This window comes from Cimex lectularius, unplaced genomic scaffold (genome assembly GCF_000648675.2).
Source record: "Cimex lectularius strain Harlan isolate CLEC.00 unplaced genomic scaffold, Clec_2.1 scaffold1, whole genome shotgun sequence".
NCBI lineage: Eukaryota > Metazoa > Arthropoda > Insecta > Hemiptera > Cimicidae > Cimex > Cimex lectularius.
Window position 1 is genome coordinate 121,648 of NW_019392813.1, and position 18,550 is coordinate 140,197.

The 18,550-nt window shown below is 36.6% G+C and overlaps 1 protein-coding gene across 5 annotated transcripts in view; it reads right to left on the minus strand.

Moving 5' to 3' along the window:
• The window catches only part of LOC112127377 (kalirin-like), a 183,512-nt gene that overhangs the window by 91,955 nt on the left and 73,007 nt on the right, over nt 1-18,550 (minus strand). The window contains exon 1 of one of the 5 annotated variants that reach the window (XR_002910541.1): nt 13,303-13,588. The exons of 2 other annotated variants lie outside the window; for them this stretch is intronic. The gene's annotated coding sequence lies outside the window, so the exon portion shown is untranslated. Of the gene's footprint in view, nt 1-13,302; nt 13,589-18,550 lie in introns of those variants that run through there. 2 more of the 5 variants (XR_002910542.1, XM_024228285.1) reach the window with 2 other exon arrangements.

An 18,550-nucleotide genomic window follows, 5' to 3' on the forward strand; every position in this document is an offset into this window, starting at 1 on the left:
ACGCGAAACGATGTCTCCAGGCGGAGATTATTAAGTAATGGCGTATCATAAATGATATCATACCTACAGGTGCTTTCCTACTCAAAATAAGAAACCTTGGTTCCATGGACTAGCCTGGACAAAAAGGAACAGCTCAATGATAATGCTTAGATCTGGTCATGGCATTTGAGGGTTGTACCTATATAAAATAAAGAAAACAAGGACTAATTTATGTGGAACATGCCAGATTGAAGAAGATATGTAACATGTTATTATGAACTATATGAAGAGTATTGCCAAGCCAATCGAATCTGGTGAACCAAAGCTCAACAAAAAGTAGCTACCCAAACATTAGGCAGCATACAAAGACTAGCAAGCCTATGTATCACAAAGGCAATGAGAACATCCCCTACAAATGCATTAGAAACTCTGCTAAACCTACCTTCATTGGAAATATCCATACAAGGAGAGGCTAGGAAAAGCTCACATAGGCTCCAGAAACAATTAAATTGGAAAGGAACTATACAATTCGGGCATACAACCATAATGAACAAAATCAGACACCCATTATTAGAAATGGGGACTGATTATATGATCCCGGAATCAATCTTCACCTATAAAGACTCAATAGACTCTAAAGGAGAGGAAGAACTCAGGAGAGCATTAGATACAACGATATGGTACCCAGATGGCTCCAAAACAAACGAAGGAACCGGATCAGGCGTTTTCTGTACAAGCCCAAAACACGAGCAATCAAACTCATTAGGGAAGTCTTTCGGTCTTTCAAGCAGAAATACACGCCAACAATGCTTGTGCCCTGGAAAATCTTAAAAGAGGTTACACTGACAAAAAAATCCTCATCTGATAGCCAAGCAGCCATTAAATCATTAGCATGTAAAAGAATCATATAAAAATTAGTCAATTAATGCATCCAAAATCTACAAAACCTGCGAAAACAACAACCTGATGAATCTTCGGTGCCAGGGCATAGGGGAATTTCGGATAAAGAGAAAGCAGACAGTCTGGCCAGAAGAGGATCTGCAAGACCATACATAGGACCCGAACCTGGGATAACAACAAATATAGAATCCTCCATCGCAGAATGGATCCAAACAAAACAAAAGGAGAAGTGGATAAACTCAGGCGGCGCTAGACATAATAAACTTGTTACTAAAAATGAAACAACCCTCACCAACACTGGCAAAATCAATTGGAGAGGGCCAAACTCAGAGGAGTGATAGGACTACTAACCGGTCATCTGAGAAAACATCTACACAACATGGGCATATACAACGATGATTCCATTTGCAGATTATGTAATGAGGAGGAGGAAACAGCCACCCATATCTTCGAATGCGAAGCAACGGCTCAATGGAGATTTAACCTAACGTACGGAAAAACTTAGGGAATCAAATTGCAGCAGCGACAGTCAATGACCTGATACTTCTAATGAGAAGGATTGACTCTATTCCACTGAACTTAGGAACTAGGAAAGTAGAATAAACCAGAAGGCTGCAATGCCTGCAGAGTACAACCTAGTATCCTTCTTTAAGGAGGCATAAAGGGAGAAAAGTACCCAGGAGAGTGAAACATATTCGGGATAAATATGGCTAAAACAAATACGAGAACGTTACAGTTTTGAAAATCTCCTCTACCAGTGGAGGTTGAGCTCGGACAGAAAAACAGATTGCCTCTCTGGGCCATTTATGTTGCTCCCTCCAGGCAGTAGTGACCACCTTTGCTATGTAAGCAAATTCATAAATTTCAATAGAAGTTTGTTGAACAACAAACAGCTTTGATGGCGTTAATCACTCAAACACACCCAATGATCACAGGGTAGGCAAATATTTTCCCTTTACGGCGCATTCGGTTCGTCCACCATGTGTATCGAATAAGCAACTGAATTTCAGATCAAACGAGGAGGTGATTGTATTTAATTTACGTTCGGTTTGGCTTAAATGACGTACTTGCCGTTATCCAGTTTAAGCTCATAGACGTATTGAACTGACTGAGACGGGTGATTTCTCACAGGTAACCGTGAGAAGCGTAATTTCAATAATGTATTTTAACCTTAGATGGCATTAGGATAACGCTAATGTGGGGAGTCAATTTCCGGCAAAGGCCTTTGTATAGATAAAAACATGGAAAACAAAAATAACATAATTCATCAGTTCACCTTCTACTAACCCATGTGTTTACAGTTCAAGGTAAGGTTTTCTAATTAAATAACTACGAAGGCTTTTTACAACCCCAACCGTATTTATAAAAACTAATCAACATTTGATATACGAAAATATGTTCCAGTGTGAGGAACTGGTGCATAATTGTATGCTGTTCAAAATCTTAAGCCTAAACTCCTACTAAGCCTAAAGTTCGGCAATTATACACTCAAAAATACAGGGTGATCTATAAAACGATACGAAAATATCAATCAATGTCATCAAAGAATTAATACCAGTCCATCTGAAACAGCTCTCCAGCATCCTGGGAAATTCAAGAAAAAGTTATTAGGTTCTCCAGAAGCGGTGGAAACAATCTTTAAGGCTCCTCTGCACCCGATCAATCGATGTAACATGAAAAAGCAATAAAATGAAAAGTGGACGATAATACGAAACGTCTTCAGACATATGAAATGAAATCAACTGACGTAAAGGATCGACTGGGAATCGTCGAGATGGAAAAGGTAATTTTTGTAAGCTGAGAATGGGATCATATTTATGAAGGAATCATATGGATTTTATAAAGGAACGATCTTCTACATTGGACAAAAATTGTCCAACAAAACTTTTCATGCATTATGCTGCAGATGAACGAAGAATGATGTTCGTATCATCAGTAAATTTCATAAGGCAGGAATAGTTCGATATAAATGGTGAAGGAAGCCTGAAAACAACCAGAAAATATTAAAAGAAGAATGTACAGAATATTGTTTTGTTCTAACAGGTTTTTAAAATAATCGACTGTCTGTATGAACAGTTGCCAATACAATTAATGGTGAATCCGCTAAACCGAAAGAAACACATTTGGAACGAATGTATTTATTAGCGAGAATGGAGAGGCCAGGCCTATCATACTAGGGCTCGTGTATTATCTGTATTTATTGGCTCTCTATTTAATGAAAAGGTGGTCATAATTGACCATATTAATTATTTCAATTAATTATTCTTTTTATCTCATTTTTATCTAAACCAAGACCTTAGATAAAAAGAATAATTAACTGAAATTCCTACTGTGTACTGTACTGAGCGAATGTTATTTATTAGATTACAATTAATTAAGATTTTTAGTTGAGATAAAAAAGTCAATGGCACGAGCGGGATTCGAACCCACGATCTTCGGCTAGATACGACGCTGCTCTACCACTTGAGCTATCGTGACTTCAATCCACTCGGACACTAACTTCCCATCTCAACCTCACCTTTTTTTATATTTTCCCTCCTTTTTGCCATTTTTAAGTGGATCGAAGTTCAAATGTCGTGTAATCGGATTGGATTCTCGACGACAAATGAAATGGACACGGAGAGCTTTAGTGAATATACTTCATTTTCAATCATTAAATTCAAAAATGGCAAAAAGGAAGACTTTTTTATCTCAACTAAAAACCTTAATTAATTGTAATATATTAATTGGTCAAGCGGACCACGAAAGTAGGGAATGAATTGAAAGTTATTTATTAGAGTTAAACAAGAAGGCATATCAAAGGAATATCCAGTATTCCAGGGCAGCTTGAATTATGTCTGGTGCGTGATGTAATTTATTAGCGTGAACGGAGGGTGCTCCTCTCCAATCATCCCAAGGAATATCAAGTACTCTGGGGCAGTGTAAATGTAATTTATTAGCGAGAATTGAGAATCAGTCCCCTAGATCGCCAAGAAATATATATTATTTAGTCGGGCACGAATGAATGAGACTTATTGGTCAAATTAAAAATGGCGAATGAGAAACAGTTGAGTAAATGTACATAGGGCAGGGTGAATGAAGTCTTGTATGTGAATCTAATTTATTACCTTGAATGGTAGAGATCCCCTTGCTGAATTGTCCCAAAAAATATCTACACACTGGAGCAGTATGAAAGAAGTCTCGTGTGTGAATGTAATTTATTAGCACGAAGGACTTCGTGCCCAATCACCCCTATCAATCTCGAGTACTCTGGGGCAATATGAAGGCTAGCCAGACTAACTTATGTTTAAACGTATATATTTTTATTTGTGTAAATTTTGTATGATAATTATATGTATATTTTTATACATGACTGCCGTGAGGTAGAGAGAAGTAGGCAACTGGATAGAGAAACAAGACTGCCTAACTAACGGAAATTTAGCGTCAGAAATTTAATTAAAAGGAACAAGAAGAAGAAAAAAAACAGTAAATAAGAAAAGTACTGTTGATGACTTTTTGTCGTTTGGAGTATGAAGCTAAGAAATGGATAAAACAAAATCAGTTGTTACTTAAACACACTTGCTTGTAAATTCATACAAGCAGACAAAATATGCAGTTTAGCTAAGAAAATCTAACGCATAACAAATGACTCTTTCCTCGTATAAATTGAAGTATTGCAAATGAGAACTTTTCAAGGAGATAAAACTACGCTGTAAAACCCTTCATCCCACTTGAACCTTTTAGGCGATGAATCAAGTTTTATACCAGAAAATAAAGATAAAATGTTTTCCGGCATAACTTACTAAAAATTGTTTAGACGAAAGAAACAAATTCGTTAAAAAAAAACTCACATGGAATAGTATGTTTTTAAACAAAAACCAAAAATAAGATATTTTGGCCATTATCGTTTTATCGCTTAGCCGCAAGACATCGATTAAAACCGACGTCAATTTGAACAAAACAAGTCCTGTTGACTTCGGCCTCGGACAAAAAAGTTTCTTCTTAAAAAGACTTCCTCCTCTAGATAAATACTTACTTGAAAAGAGTTGTCCAAACGTTTGAAAAAGAAATTGTTTTCGTTCGGGATGGAATAATTTTTCAAAAGTCAACCACAAACTGCGGCCTTAGTTGTTTACTAAAGCAATCTTATCCTTTCGTCAATTCGGCTTCACAATTTTCTGCCCATTGAGTTCTCTTTAATACTTCACGACTTGATTTTTTTTTAACTGTTTCAACACCCTTTGCTGTGTTTTTGAGCAGACTTAATAAACCGTGAACTGTCGGCTTTATTTCGTGAAAATTATAATGTATACACAAATTATTAACGCTTCGTTTAAAATTGTGAATTTATTGTTTCCGTTGTCACAAAAAAAAATTTACCGAAAAATAAAATGCCCCTTTGAGCATATAACCGTAAAAATGCGGCTTTGAGGGTTAATCAATCTTTCCAGAGAGGGACTGATTGTTCAGGCAACTTTTTCCCTCGTTGCAAATAAATGTTTTAAAAAGTTTTTAAGTTTTAGTAAGTAAACAAAAAAAAGACAGAGTTTTATGTTAAAATCAGAACCTAATTCGGAAAATGTACCAAGAGCCACTGGTCATGCTGGATTTCAAGGTATTTTTAGACTATGCCCTCTTTCCAGATAGAATTACGCCCTTTGTAAATTAATCTTTTAAAAAAATAAATCAGTATTTACACGGTCCTTCAGTCGACGAAATGAACCATACGAGATTCTGTGCAAATCGGTGCTGGAGCATGGAGATATTACGAATCACGCTTGAAAGGGATGAAATGCCATCGATCAACCTGTATGCTCAGGACCGTTGGCCAAATACTAAAGAGTAACATTCATCAACCCAACACTGAATTATTTCAACTGTATGATGGCATATTAGGCCATTCAATTGAAAACTAGCACGGTTATGCACGAGAACAAAACCGACGTATGAAACTCGAAGCTAAGACCCTACTGGAAATAAAATGATAGATGAACAATACAATATATTTAATGTGTTTTTATATTGTTTTTGTGTATAAATATACGTCGACCTAGAATTGAATCAAATCAAGTGAAGAAACTCGTTTTTATCCAAACCAGACCAGCAATGATCCGCTGTTTTGCGGGTTATAGCCTATTGGCCCCTTCATAATCAACTTCAAACTGAAAACGCTTTTCAATTCTATTCGTGTCTGCTTTAAAAAATAACAGGAAATAAGCACTTTAGAAGAAAAAAATCACAGTTACAAAAACGTAGAACACAGTTTGACTTGAGCAGAAAAATATAAACGATTATTTTTCTCTTTTGGAACATAAACCGTCAAACATGTATTTTAATGCAGTCGTTGAATAAAGCACTGCTTGAGTATCGGCAATCTAGGTGAACGAACTATTAGAAACAGGGGAATTTATATCCTCGTGCAGTTAAAAAATCTCATCTGCAAAAAAAAAAAATTTAAAAGTTCGCTACTAGATTTTTAACTAGTAATGATAATTTTTTTTCGCATTTTGATCCTAGCATATCAAAAACGATTAAGAACCTTTTAATCGATCCTTTGTAACATTTCGATTACAGGGAATTTACTGTGTCTACTCAATACGACACATGCACATACTCAAACACCCACAAAGGCTAGCGAAAAAGAAAGGGAGAAAGAGATGGAAAGAAAACAAGGATAGAGATAGAATATATATCCATATATAAAAGAGAGAAAGGCGGAGAGAGTGAGTGAGAGAGAAGTATGGTGATTAAGAGAGTGACAGTCGAGATAGAGAGAAGAAAAGGAGAAAGCCGGGAGAGAGAGAGAGAGAGAGAGAGAGAGAGAGAGAGAGAGGGAGAGAGAGAGAGAGAGAGAGAAAGTGAGTGAGTGCAAGAAAAAACTAAGGAGAGAGAAGAAAAAGAACGAAAAGGAGAAAATTGAGATATAATGGTAGATAAATGAGTGTGAAAGAGAGGACAAAGAAAGTAGAAAAATAGAAAAAGAGAGACATAGTGGAGAACTGTTAATTAGAAAACAAGAGAAAGAAAGAAAGAAAGAAAGAGAGAGAGAGAGAGAGAGAGAGAGAGAGAGAGGAGGGAGAGGGTGGGAGAGGGAGCAAGAAAAAACTAAGGAGAGAGAAAAAAATAAACAAAAGGAGAAAATTGAGATATACTGGTAGATAAATGAGAGTGAAAGAGAAGACAAAGGAAGTAGAAAAATAGAAATATAGACATAGTAGAGAACCGTTAATTAGAAAACCAGAGAAAGAAAGAGAAAGTGAATGGGAGAAACTAAGATAGGTCATCCATAAAAACCGCTAAAATTTTGCTAACATCTGAAAACAGTACGGTACTGTAAAACATTGGCAAAATGTAAATTTTGAATTAAAAATCCAGACAAAAACAATGAAATTAATGTGTGTTGATTAGTGACCGTTAATCGATAATTATTCAGAAATCGTGAGATGCGGTGTGGTGTGATGTAGGTTTCAGAAAAACATTTTCTTTGTCGTGCCAACGTTTCGATCTTTATTGTGATCATCTTCAGGGCTGCTCAGTGCTTGTTTTCTGCGTAATTGTCATTCTTGTGTGTTGTGTTGAGAGGGGATAAGAATGACACAATTACGTAGAAAACGAACACTTTGAGCAGCCCTGAAGATGATCTCAATAAAGATCGAAACGTTGGCACGATAAAGAAAATGTTTTTCTGAAGCCTACATCACACCAGACCGCATCTCACGATTTTTGAATAATTAATGAAATTAATGTTTTCAATTCGTAGAAATATTTAACCTAAAGTAATTCCCGTCATAGGGAAGGGCTTAACCTCCAACTACCCGTTTGGTCTCGAGGACTAGGGGTCAATACTTGTTTGTTACCATTTTTCCCAACCAACTTTTACTCCTGAACTCATCATATAAATTCATGTAAAAAATATTTTATGCAGCTATTTTATGCAGAATTACTTTCTTTGTAATAAAACTAAAATATGCTGAGAAATATGATAAACGTTACATGATGAATATGCTACTAATTTTAGAGATTTTTTTTTTAACAAAAAGCGTTCAGGAAGGGAGACGAATGATAGGGAAAAATGATTTCCGTATCTCAGTATATATGGTAGTTTCTCATTACAACTCGGATGTGCTGTCGGTCTTCACGGTACTTGTGCGTCACTGGTTAAGCGATACAGATGTTTGCAATGCAAATGCAGTTGTAAAGGAAAATCGATCTATTGGGGAAATAGAAACGACAGTCTAAACAAGTGTATCTATTGGATGGAGGCGAGAAAAAAATACAAGTTGTGCCGAAAATGGCACTACAACTTGGCACATTAAATGGCTTTAAAACAAAACACATTTTCAAAATTCTAAATTCTAAAACAATCAAAATAATTTTTTTCGGTATGATATGGTAACCGATGGAAATTTACTTTTGAGACTTATGTAAATGGTGTGTACTGTTTCAATAAATTTCAGCTCAGTAATGTAAATCATTCTGCACCTGGATCCACCCCGTTTGCTTCCACTTCCGCTGGCGAGTGCCAAATTTACATCTATTACTCTAGTATTCCGAGAGTGTTCTAAATTTAAATCCAGGATTATCGGAAACTTGAAAATATTCAAGATGTTATAAAATTAATTGTACGAATTTTCAGGCATACAGTACGACTAGTTCAACCGAGTGAAAGACTAATTATTCAGAAATCGTGAGATGCGGTCTGGTGTGATTAGGTTTCAGAAAAACATTTTCTTTATCGTGCCAACGTTTCGATCTTTATTGAGATCATCTTCAGGGCTGCTCAAAGTGTTCGTTTTCTGCGTGATTGTGTCATTCTTGTGTGTCGTGTTGAGAGGGCACAAGAATAACACAATTACGCAGAAAACAAACACTTTGAACCCTGAAGATGATCCCAATAAAGATCGAAACGTTGGCACGATAAAGAAAATGTTTTTCTAAAACCTACCACCAGACTCATCTCACTATCTACAAATAAAATTTAAAGGTTTTGCCTATCCTAGCCCTTTTCCAGTTGACATCGAAACCAATGAAACGCTGAAACAGATGGGACCAAGATTATCGGAAACGATCCAACTTCTTTTTTATACCGTATAAACTCATATCCCAATCACTATTTACTGTGAAAATGTGATGAAATGATGTGTTGCCAGTGGGAAAATTAAGGTCCGTAATTCACTGTAATCAATCGGGTCGGTGCCTGAAGAAGGAACTTTAATATACCTTTTTTCATTGGAAGGCGTAGCGGTCCTTCACATTCTTTTCGGACCTGTTGCTTTCCCTCTTTTATAATTTCTCATAATACCGTTAGCTTCGACGGACTGAACCGTCCTCGTACGTTTCGACATCCTACGGATGACAAGTTCCTTATGGGCACGTTCTAAGCTGCTACCTACCCGTTCACATTTTCTGTTTTGTTTTGGTTGATGAAAAAAAGACACAAGAGCCGATTCAATATTTCGTTTCCAACAATCGTTTACAATAAAAAATTTAATTAATGAATCTTTGACGAACAATTTATTGAAAAATCGAGACATATTTTCTCATACAGAAAGAAATTGAAATCTGTAAATATAAAATAGAATTTGGTCATCCAATTTAGGGTTAGGAAAGTTCGGAGAAATCATGTTTTAAATTGCCCGACTCATAAACAAACGTAAACCCGCAAACAAACGAATAGCAATAATATAAATCAAAAACCTTTTACGCTTTAATAAATAAAAAAATGTCACTTTGAACAACCGGGCACAACGACTTTTAAGAACTTTTGTTCAATTGAGATTACTTTACAGCTCATCGACAGCGAGGTCATGTTAAATTAGTTTAATGGGTAACTTTACGTTGGTTTATTTTGAGAAATAAAAAAGAAAGCTTTGAATGGGATCGAACAGAAATCTACGTTCTGTACGGTGTAGATGTGAGCGATGGTCAAGCCCTGAGGTGATTTTCCAAGTTCAGATTTTTCTCCGGAAGATAAAGTACATGTACGCCTGCGTCGACCTACATAAAACTTTTATAGAAAATAACCCAACAGATAGAGGAAATGCTTGGTTTATCAAATTGGAATGAAGAATTATATGAGACGTGACCATTCCACTATTCGACAGTGCCATCATGTGGACATGATCCATTAAGAAGGATTTTTCCTCTTTGTCGAACAGGCCATCGATCGACACAGGTTCTGTTCGTCCTATGGTCTTTCCACGCCGAAAGGTACTTTAAAGTAGAGACAGATCTTCTCACTCTCTTTTGTATTTAGCGCTGCCCTTTCCATCCCCGACAATCCTAACATACGTTGATGGTACTCCTAGTCAATCCTCCATGTTAAAACTCGCCAAATCATCCAGACACACCATTATTCCTTTGAACAATGCTTCAAAAATGGCGAATCAAGCTCAAATAACAAAATCCAAAACATAACCATTCATCTTCCTACCACTCTACCGCTATTTTGTTATAACCTCAACCTTGTTCTACCTAACACGTCATCCGGTACCATGGGTATGGTTAGACAATCGACTTGACAACATATGACAACATATCTGAACCCTCCCTAGGCAACAAATCACACGGAAACTAATATGGACATACAGCATGAGGTTCGACTAAACCTGAACTCCGCAGAGCCAGGGCCCTCGAATCACGAATGATCGTCAACGACCCGTTTCCAACTATACAATCAATAAACAACCAACTATAAAATGTGCGGTGTTTAGTTAGCCAATGATTACTTGGAGATGGTGAGATGTGGTGTGACGTAGGCTTTAGAAAAACATTTTCTTTATCGTGCCAACGTTTCAATTTTTATTGAGATTGTGATGATGGCCCATCACAATTAAAAGTTCCAGAATTTCAAACGAATAAGGAAACCTCCAAATACGATTCGTCGTGGATGGATCAGCTGGAGACTTTAAGAAAGAGGGGAGTGTTTGGAAGGATCATCAGTCGCCATTTTGCTAGGGCTGTGAGTGGATCGTTGTTTAACTGTAATTAGTTGTAATAAGTAGAAAATATTTAAATTTTTGAGACAAAAGATTTTGGAAGGTGTTTGATCGACTATTTATAAAAATATTCAATGTATAAATATTAAGAACGATTTTATTTTGAGTATTTAATTTGAAAGGGCTCAAAAGGTTACTTCAGATTTTACCTCACATCAAATTGTAAGTCATTTACTTTTTATTTTATACGTTTAATTATTTTCATGAAACGTTGGAATCAAATTTTAATTTTAACAATAAATTAAACTTTTTTTTGTGAAGTTATTTTATTTTTTTATTTTTTCTCTCATTTTTATAAAAAAATTTAATAACTGAAGATCATCTTCAGGGCTCAAAGTGTTTGTTTTCCGTGTAAATGTGTCATTCTTGTGTGTCGTGTTGAGAGTGCCAATTTTTTTTGTCTGTTCGATGAGAGAAGAGGTAGGGTCTGATTTGATTGTGCTGTATGTGTTTGTGTCCTTGATATTCTTGTTAATTTTTTTTCTTTGTACTCTTTTTTGCTGATTGATATTGTTTGTTTCGTTTTATCAGCAGAAAGAATCAGTATGTCAAGATTATTTTTGAAAATTTTTTTGTTTTGGTGTATGTTTGTTGTGATATGTTGTGTTGATTTGTAGTGAGGTGTTGTAAGTGATTTGTTATTGTGTTAATGCAGTTTGATCGTGTCATGTCTTTTTCTTCTTATGTTTTTGTTGACTTTTGGATTGCATAGTCTACATCAATAATTAATTTAGCTGTTGGGAAATCTGTTTTGTAAGGAATGGAATGTTTGGGACAAAGTGATAGGAAATTTGGGATTTCTGGAGGAAAGTTAGTTTTTGTTAGGTTTAGAAACCAATTGTTTGTGTTCACACATGTTTGTTTGTTGATTAACTTGTTTAATTGTATAGTGTGCTTGTTTTTAATTTGGTCAAATTTGGTATGCATCTTGTTGATATTTGTACATTTTTTTAAAGTGTCCGTATGTATTATGCTGGCGACACTGAGTTTTAATTGGTGTAATTTTTGTGTTCATGTCTTAATGTTTTTAATGCTGGTGGTGATTTCCATGTTTAAAATGTTTCTTTTGAAATGTATTGTGGCCTTGTGTATATCGTAAATTCTGGTGTTTGGTTGTGTTAGTGTGGCATGTGTGAAGTTAAACTTGTTTTTGATGTGTAGGAAATCCCAACGTTTCGATCTTCATTGAGATCATCTTCAGGGCTCAAAGTGTTTGTTTTCCGTGTAGATGTGTCATTCTTGTGTGTCGAGTTGAGAGTGCCGAGAGGGCAAACAAACGCTTTGAGCCCTGAAGATGATCTCAATAAAGATCGAAACGTTGCCGCGATAAAGAAAATGTTTTTTTCTAAAACCCACGTCACACCAGACCGCAACTCACGATCTCCAAATAATCAATTATAAAATATTCCACATCCTCTAATTCCCCGTATAACTTCCCGATCTCTTTCTAATAATCGTCCTAGACGATAAAAAAAAAAAAACTGAAACAACAAAACTGATGTAGAATTCCTATCAGATAGCTTATCCATGTGCTATGTGAGCTAACTTTTCGCGCTTCACGTAGATTGTCGCTTAATTTAAAAATATAACATTTAAGATACCTCGTAGAGATCCATCTCAACAGACAGTGATAAATGTTTGCTGGGCAATATTCAGTAGTGACCGTGGGGAAAAGCCAAATGGAATGCGGACTCCTCACAAAGAGATTGCCAATTACATCAAACGTCCCCTCGCAACCAACTAAATGCAGATATTAAGGAAAAGAAGACTGTTCAGTGAATAGAAATGGTTGTTTTACACCATGAATCACTCGATGTACATATTGTACCAATGGAAAAGAAAAACTTACACAACGGAAAGCTTGGGAAGAAGATAAAAAAAGTCTTAACCTAGGAAGAAAACTTCTAACCTTTATCGATAAGATAAATTGATTGAAGATTTTTAAAATGAGAAATGGCATTATTCTACGATCGCCCAATAGAATAAAAAGGGATCTTCAAATACATTCTAATGGAGGAAAAAAGTCGATATTACAGGGGCGTGCTTTCGAGAAATTAAGCTAACCACCTTGGTTCTTAGTGGTTTCTTCAGTGGGGAAACCTCTTACTGAAATTAACCCAATTATTGACACCTCGAGATAAAAGCTTAAGTTTAAATTTTACTATAAAGCCAAAGCGGTTTGGATAAAAATTTAACATATATGAAAATTCTAGAATCTAAAAAAATATGAATTACGATTTGTAATGAAATTAGCTTTTAAAAGATGTTTCAAAAGACGGTTTTGGGTCAAGGTAAATTTTCCCCAATATGTTAATGGCGAAAATACTTTGATAGTGATAGTCTCCTGTTGCTCAAATATCCATAATTTATTATGTAAAGCTGATCAAAAAATAAAAATAAAATAACGGAGTGCGAAATGTTTTAGGCAATCGATTGGAATACGTACATAAACTGGAGTCTTCTGTATGTAAGAGTGTACTGAGAAAGAGTAAATCTTATGTTTCACTGTGAATTTTCCAACCGAGTGTTTACCATGTGTTTTGCCAGTGAAAAATTGAGCTGAGGAGTGTGAATTGTGGGAAAGTACCTTGAAACTGATGTATTTTTTTAACCTCGAGATAAAAACACCTATCAGAGATACAACAAGGAACTCGAGATCTATCCGAGCTGCTTTCATAACCTAGATGTTCATTCTTATTGCGGTCGTGATCTTAGGAGGTGAGAAAAATCGAATACTCCGACTCGAATAATTGATTCTAATAAGCCACATGTGTGCTTACCAGCAGTTAAACCACATGTTAAGGTTTTTTGTAGGTAAAATATGTTGTTATAACCAAACCTAAGTTTTAACCAAATTTTACTAGCCTACAAAATTTCTTGTACCGATTAATTCTATTATTTTAATTTTTCTTCCCTTGGTTGAATTTTCGAGCACCGAGGTGGTCCGACTATTTGCCACGCTAGCGGTTCTGAGTTCGAATCCCGCAAAACCCTTGGGTTTTTAATTGATAATAACATTTAAAAAAACCTATTATAAAGTGGTTTGACCCCATGTCCAATGCACTCAACCCGTTGGACGTTAAGCCATTCTTATGACAGACATTACTTTACTTTTGGGATCTCGATGGCAGTGATTAGGGCACTGTATTTGCTGCTATTGCTTGTTCTTGATCCGAGTCCTGACAATCCGTGGAATTATTAAATACTTCGTGAAGGGTCGTGAAGGCAATTTTCTCACAGACTAAGAGTGCGGTCAGGGGGTCAGGAGGTATTTCCGAATTTTTTGAGGTATCTTGTGGTGTGAGACAAGGATGTGTCCTAAGCCCTTTACTCTTTTCCTTATTCTTGGATGATCTCCCGTCTAGCTTGGATTTTGGAGTCCATGTTAGTGGTACAATTATTAAGATTTTAATGTATGCTGACGATGTAGTCTTGATAACAGATAGTACTACTGGGTTGCAGAAAAATATTAGTCTCCTGGAATCATACTGTGATCAATGGAATCTCACTGTCAACCTGGCTAAATCAAAGATAATGGTGTTTAGAAGAGGAGGCAGGCCTGCCAAGGCCGAGCGTTGGTTTTTCCAGGGTGAGAGGGTTGATGTGGTTAACCAATATAAATATCTTGGAGTTGTCCTAACTTCCAGACTATCTTTTACCCCTCATCTAAACTCCAAAGCTTCAGTGGCGAAGGTGGCTTTGAATAGAACATGGTGTTACTTTTTGGCCCAGAATCTAATCCCGGTTTACTCAAAGTACAAGGTATTTAATGCAGTGTGCCGTTCTATTATGTGTTATGCAGGCCAGGTGTGGGGGTTCCAGGATTATGAAGTGATAGAAAGAGTGCAACGTTTTTTTATTAGGAAGATCTTCTCACTGCCTAATTCTACTCCAAACTATATGCTTTATATGGAGACGGCAGTAGACAAAATTTTCCTTTTTACGCTTTCCCTGCATTTTTCATTTGTTTTAAGGGTACTTAAGGGCCCTGTTGCCCGAATCTCCAAAATTACTGCTCTCGAGGTTATAAAATCTAATTGTTCTTGGTTTCGGCAATGGAATACTTTAGCTTCTCAATATGGTTGCGATTTTTCTTTTTGTTTAGAAAACCTCTCGAGTTGGCCCAATTATACCATCAAACTTTTGTGCAGACTACGTGATCAACATCGTTTGAGTTGTGAGCATCGGACTCAGGTCTCCAACAGGTATCTTCTCTTTAAGACCCTAGACCACTCTAAGGAAACCTTTAACCTAAATGTTCAAGCTGGTGGGTCTATAAAACTTCCGACTCTTCGATGGCTTCTTAAACTCAGATGCAAGCAGGTGTTCCTCAATTCTGTGCCATGGAACGAAGAAGACGGAAATTTCTTGTGCACGCTCTGTAACCTAAGAGTTAGGGAAGATATCTTTCATTTTGTTGCCCAGTGTCCCATACTGAACTCCTTATCCTGTATCTAGGCTATAAATCGCTTTACAGGTCTCAGCTGCTTGATCTGTTAAATATCGTGGATATGGAGAGGTCGAAATGTCTAGCACACTATGCACGTCATGCCTGGCAATATAGGTACGATTATAATACCGAGTCATAATTGTTTAACTTCTATCTAAAATCAGCTAGTTTTTATAATTTAGTTTTTACTTATAGTTTTCTAATATTACCATTATTATATAGTTTATTTTATTTTTTATTTTTCGCTCGCCTGAAAAAAAACAGCCAACTTCCGGCACACGGATAAGCATCCATGCTGTAAAACGCTTTTAATATTGTATATTATGTAACACTTCTCTTTAATGTAAATAAAGCATGTTATCTATCTATCTATCTATCTATTAAATACTTCGTTTTTTTTTTTTAAACTTTTCACTTTATTTCAACATAAAACTTTTTTGAAGATAAATTTGAAAATAGTTAGTAGGTTAATACGTCCTTAATGAAAGAAATTTTTTTTTTTTAAGCTTTTCTCTTAGTTGACTTCTCAGTTTTAACTCGGCTGTAGATGGGATGGAGGAAAAAAATAGTGTTAACAGTTCGTTAATAGCCAAGTTTACAGCCTGGCTGTCAATTAATACCATAATTAAAAAGGCATTGTTAGGACTTAAAATAATGACGGCTGAAAAAAAATTACAATCAATTATTAACTAAATTGGCCGGGAATATAGGGTGAAAAACTCTACGCATTGTAATGGCAGTGCCGTGGTCAATAATGTCCGGGGAAGGTCAATGATGTCCTTTTAGCAAGGGGCTGTCAACCCTTGGCTTGATTGGGGAAATGTTGGACTTCCTGCTCTGTCAAACGTTGTGAGGATAAAACCCAATAAGAGTCAGACAACGAAGGGGGATTTTTCGACGGGTGTCTCATAATCTCAATTGAAATAACAAATGTTTCTGTTATCGACAGGTACAAACAAAGTCTTTCCTTTTCTACAAAGATGCCCAAAGTTGAAATTGTTGTCTTCTTTTATAATAAAAAACGAATATTAAATGTACATTGTTGTATTTCTTTATCATTCTTACGAGAATTCAATCGGAGCAGATGATAGATGGAGGTATAAACTCAATCGAACTATTTCGTAGTAATTCACATTTCAGTTTAAGGTACAAACTGTACAATTAGAGAATATAAGGAGATGTTAGGATCTAGGCTTCTACTCGACCAAGTGTCTGGGTTAATAAAATTTTCAAGTTTCCTTTTTGAGTTGGAAAGTCGAGCAAGGGCAAAAAATTGGATTGTAGAAACGTGGCCTCAAAGAAAACCACACAATCCTTGGAGAAAAACCGCCTTAAAAGAACCATTACCTGATCACTGTACGCTTTTGCTTCCATCTTTGCATATAAAATCTGTACAAATGAAAAAGTTGGCAGTACCATTTAAGGATAGTATTGAGAATACACCTCATGACAACACATATTCGCTAACTGATGAACCCACAGTTTGATGATACAATGACGGAACCTAAAATCACACGTGGATCAACTTCGAATCAGTCGACAATCAGCAGTAGACGGGTTTCTGAGTAACAATAAATACCCTACCAGCTAATTGGGAAAAGTATGCTAGATTAAATAAAAATTTTGGGGATAACAGTTAAGAACAGTAAAGGTTCCATCAAAACGTTGGACCAGAGATACCAATGTCGTACTCTTGATGGGAGATTCTACAAACTGGGATGTCTCAGCAAAACTGTGGACGTTATCTGGGTCTGGTACGTCACTATCTCCGATGCGGACGATGTCGACATAGAAAGTCAAGACTACCGTTGATAAGCCGTCGGAGAAATCGTCGGGGTCATCCTCACTAGACTAAGAACGTCCATGCGAGGTGACACACGGATAATAATTTTTGGGTCAAAGTGTCACCATTACTTCGATCCATATAGAGAGAATTGTACTTGAGCAAGAAGGCGAGTATCTGGGTCCCCTGTTCCGATCTGTGCTGAGACTAAATGTACTTATTAGCGTGAATGTGTAGGAAGATAAGGCCGATGGCTCAATATTGAGAACTCCAGATCCTCAATTAGATTAATTGGATGGGGAAGAATATCAAGTATTACACGACCCCAATGGCATGCAAAGAGGAATGAATATAAGAGTGAGTGAGAAGGTGTGAGTGGGTTTAAATTTAGATACTGGTTGCGTTGGTGGCTGAAATGTCCTAGCTGTCGATGGCGTTGGACCTCAACCTCGGAGATCGGACGGATAAGACCGAGGTCTGACCACGGATTGCCAACAACCGGAGTGGGTGATTCTCTAGGCCTGCCGGTAATTTATCGTAAATTACCCAACAGCTAGAATTGTCGGAGGACTGCGAGAAGTGATAGCCTCAACTCTTTACACGTGTACATGTGCACAGCTTAACTTATTAAATCAGTAATCAGTATACATCACAACACACCCCCAGAGGAAATATCCTCTAATAACCATAATTTCTACACCCTACAAATCCCGCAAATCATCATTATACCGACCCAAATACTGGTCCAGTGTTCAGAGTTTGGGTGGATAGTATTATTGTGATGTATTATTGTTGTGTTTATTGAGATTGAATGTATTTATTAGCGTGAACGGGTATGGTATAGAAAAAAAAGGATACTAGGAAGCGGGGTTTGCGATCCCCTGGCACTGCAGCCTTTTGGCTTATTGGACCTTCCTAGTTCCATAGTTCAGTGCAATAGACTCGATCCTTCTCCTTAGAAGTTTGACGTCATTGACTGTCGCTGCTTCAATTTGATTCCCTAAGATTTTTCCATATGTTAGGTTAAATCTCCATTGAGCTGTTGCTTCGCATTCGAAGATGATATGAGGCTGTTTCCTCCTCGTCATTACATAATCTGCAAATGGGATCATCGCTGTTTATACCCATGATGTGTAGATGTTTTCTCAGATGCCAGTGACCGGTTAGTAGTCCTATCACTCCTCTGAGTTTGGCCTTCTCCAATTGCAGCTATAATTTTGCCAGTCTTGGTTAGGGTTCTTTCATCATAAGTTTACTACGTCTAGCGCTGCTAATGTTTATCCACTTCTTTTGTTTTGTTTGGATCCATTCTGCGATGGAGGATTCAATATTTGTTTTTTTATCCCAAGAATAGGTTCGGGGCTTATGTATGGTCTTGCACATCCTCTTCTGGCCAGACTGCTTTCTCATTACCCAAAACTCCCCTGTACCCTGGCACCCAAGATATCATCAGGTTTTGGA